The sequence below is a fragment of the Echinops telfairi genome, unplaced genomic scaffold (genome assembly GCF_000313985.2).
Source record: "Echinops telfairi isolate 266 unplaced genomic scaffold, ASM31398v2 ScPeMD7_7457;HRSCAF=8495, whole genome shotgun sequence".
Classification (NCBI taxonomy): domain Eukaryota; kingdom Metazoa; phylum Chordata; class Mammalia; order Afrosoricida; family Tenrecidae; genus Echinops; species Echinops telfairi.
This window is the reverse complement of record NW_022111357.1, coordinates 6,257,127-6,260,953: the sequence shown is the minus strand read 5'-3', so window position 1 is coordinate 6,260,953 and position 3,827 is coordinate 6,257,127.

Genomic DNA, 3,827 nt, shown 5'->3' with positions numbered 1-3,827 from the left:
TCACCCCGGAACAGTTGGTCCGGTTGTTTTCTTCTCCAGATTGTTTATCCCGCCAATCTTATCTAGATAGAGCTGCAGAGATAATAATATGCACAAAACCAAGAGAGAGCACAACAAAGCAACAAAATAAAACAAAGCAACAACAACAATATTGTGGCCACTTCCTTCAATGACATTGCCCACAAGCAAACTCTAAACAACACCCCCACACATCCTTCCAGGTCCCTCCACACCAGAGCAGTGACCTCCAGCTCCATTTTCTGGCCTGCAGACTCCATTATGCAGCATCCCTCCCTGAAACACCTTCTCCACCTACTGCCTCTTCCTGCCCACCCTCCAGGTCTTGATGTGCCCCCCCGCAACTTTCTAGAAAGGTATAGATGAGACGACCTTTGCCGGAGGCTCCCTGTACCCACCTCGTTGCAGCCCTTTGCGTTTTATTCATCACGTCTTCCTGTCTGCTGTCGCCAGCTGCTGTCCAGAAAAGCCCCAACTCATGCCAGCCTCATGCACGTGGGAACAAAATGCTGCCCAGTCCTGCACCATCTACAACCCAGCAGCCACTGGAGACCACCACCCCCCTCTCCACAAGAGAAGACAAAGCTTTCTACTCCCAGCAGGCATGAGGTTCAGAAACCCACTGGGCGTTTCCACCCTGCCCCCACAGGGACTCAATGGCAGTGAGTGTGACCACCTCTTCACAGTGGCCACCACTCACATGAAACCCAGTGCCCATGCCACAGGAAACAGTAGCCAGGCCGCTGTATTCAGTCCAATGCACAACCCACCCAGACCCACGCCTCATGCAGCAACCATGCAACACAGTGCCCCCTCTGTGCACACAAACACCAGATAAAATCCACATGGCACACACAGAGCCAGTGCACAGCACCCACCCCCACACGGAGAAACCCAACCCCCCCCCAACACACACTGAGAACTCCCACACCACTCCACACACCCCTGAAATCCCACCAAACTCCACTGCCAAAGCTGTGTCCCTGGCACTGCCGCTGTCTGGACAGGCATCTGGGTCCACCCCACCAAAAGGCAGCAGGCAGGTGAGGCCCTGCGGAGCAGGCTAAATCCTCAAACAGCGTGTGCTGTGGCTGTGTCCAGCCTTGCCACTCCGAAGGACACAGTGGGGCAGCCCCATAGGGTTCCTAAGACTATCCACTTTATAGGCGAGAGAAGACTGAGCCGCTGGGGGGTTTGAACCCCCAACCTCTCATTTCGCAGTCTAGTGGGGAGGTCACATCCACGTAAGTGACCTCCTTCCACGGAGTGACCAATCCCAAAAAGAACCCACAGCCGTTGGGTCCACTCGGGCTCATGGCGACCCTAGAGGACAGGGTAGAACTGCCCCTGTGAGCTTGCAGCTGCCTGAGACTGTAGATCTTTAAGGCAGTAGAAACTCTCATCTTTTTCCCCCAGAGCAACTGGTGGTTTCGAACTGCTCACCTTGTGGTTAAGCTGTCCAACGCATACCCTGGACTGAGTGGCACTCCACCAGTTATCACGACAGGAAAATGCAGGCATCATCAGCTCCCTGCCTTTGAGTCAAGTCCAACTCCCAGAGACTTTACAGAACAGAGTGGAATGGCCGCTGTAGGTTTCTGAGGTCGTAGCTCATTATAGGAGCAGGCAGCCTCATCTGTCTCTCTTAGAGCAGCGGGTGATTTCAAACTACTGACCTTGCAATTAGCAGGGCACCTTCTGAGTCTGTGGCCTTTCGTCACCCTTCAGGTTTGAAACTGGACTGAAAATTGGGCTCAATTTTCAGCCAAATGCTAAGCAGGGCTTTAAGGGGCACGATAATGCGGGGGGGAGACACACATCTTAGACTATCAACCATTTGTGCCCAGAGGGGCAGCACGTACCCGAGCATGAGGTCCTGAGGGTTAGGAAAGAAGGAGGGATGGAACCAGGACCCCCAGGGAGGACGCGGGGATAGAGGGGAGTACAAAACACATATGGAGTGTGGAGTGTAACCTGGTGATGTGCTCTATAAACCTTCACCCGAGTCACAACTAACAGTTTCCCCCGAAAGAATATTGCTATAAAAGTGTGGTAGTTACATAATCTGTTGTCCATTTGAGGCTGAAGAGTGAAGGGGTGGAGTTTAGCCTGTCAATCAGGTTGATGACCTCATTTGAAGGCGCTAAGGAGATAAATAGCTCGTTGGAGGTGGGACACACGCTCACTCCCTGCAACACATTTCTGATGAGAAGCCACATGAAGCTACCCTGATGCAGCCAGAGCCCTGGGAGCTGGAGGAGCCACATGGAGACCCCTGCCAGTGCTGAGATCTTCCACTGCCACTGGGTCCACAAGAGGTTCCACCCACTGGCCTGTGACCTTCCTACATTTGGCACCATGGCATGTGTTTCATGAGTCTGAAGAGGACTGTATGGATGGGTATCAGGCATATGGGCTAATATCAGACTTATGGGCTTGAACTGGACTGGGCTGGATGTTTTCTCAATATTAAACTGCGCTTGTATATCAAGCTCTTTCTTATACACATGAGTGTCGATAAGTTTGTTTCTCTAGTCCACCCGGACTAACGCAACAAGGGCATACAATCACCAGCCCACTGGGGAGATGCTGCGGACACGATGGGCCCTGCTGCACTCAGGTCCTTCCTCTGGCCTCTCCAGGGCAGTGGGGGGAAGGAGGAAAGGATGGAGGGACTGGCCTGCTCAGTGGGCTCACAGTGCCCAGCACTGGGGGCACCAGGGAGGAGCTGGCTCCAGCCAGTAAGACAGACCGGCCTCCTGGAAGCGGGCTGGCAGCCTTGGGCCCAGAGGGCGGCAGTGGTGTTTCTAGGCCCATGCGCAAGAATCCACCAGCGTGTGGTCTCTGAGGAAGCTGCACGGGGTCTGCGTGGAAGGAGAGCAAGCAGGCGGAGAAATGCCTTCAAACAGCAGAGCTTTAAATCCTTCGCTGGCCCCTGAGGAGCCAGGAAGGCGGAGCCAGCCTCACGCGCGAGGCCAGAGCACTGAGACATCGAGGGTACAGAGACACAGGCACTGCCCAGGGTCCACGCACAGCTGAGGGTACTGGGAGGACAGGAGTGTACACCAGCCTATCCAGGTGTGGGGCGCAGGCACAGAGTCAAGGGACACCTGTCCACCCCAGGCCAGCGGGACAGGACGGACAGACGGAGCGACACGCCTGTAGGGCACCCAGCAAGGCACTGTGTTGGCGCAATGGTTAAGTGCTCAGCAGCTAGCCCGACCATCAGCAGTTCAAACCAGCAGCTGCTCCGCAGGAGACGGACGTGGCAGCCTCTTCCGTGAAGACGACAGCTGTGGAAGCCCCACGAGGCAGCTCTTTGGTTTTAACTGGTTGGACACACAATGCCTTCGTGCGCCTAGGCCTGACAGAGATAGATGCACGTGCCCAAGGCACCCCAGGCCAGTGGGGATGGTCACAGGCATCAAGGGCCTCCCCACGACCATCAACCCCACAAGGTGCCCCTGCCACCAGGTCACAGACCTGCATGGTGCCCAGGCCCCACCCCGACAGCCTGGTTCAGTGGGTCTGATGATTCCATTGCACTGCCTGCCAGGGCTGAACATTGCTAAAGCCTCCATCTGCCTCAGGGTCCTACCAGGCCAGACACCCTTGGCCTCAGGCATGCTGCCTCACCACCACCACCCCCCACCCCCGACAAAGCCCTGGTGCCATTGAGGTGCCCACCGCTTCCCTTCAGCTCCCCCAGAAGCCCTCACACCTTGGGTCTGCGTTTTGATGGCACCGAGAGCCAAGTTAGGCAGTGTGTAGCTCCCCGATCCATGCACTGCTACTGCCCCCTGCTGGAC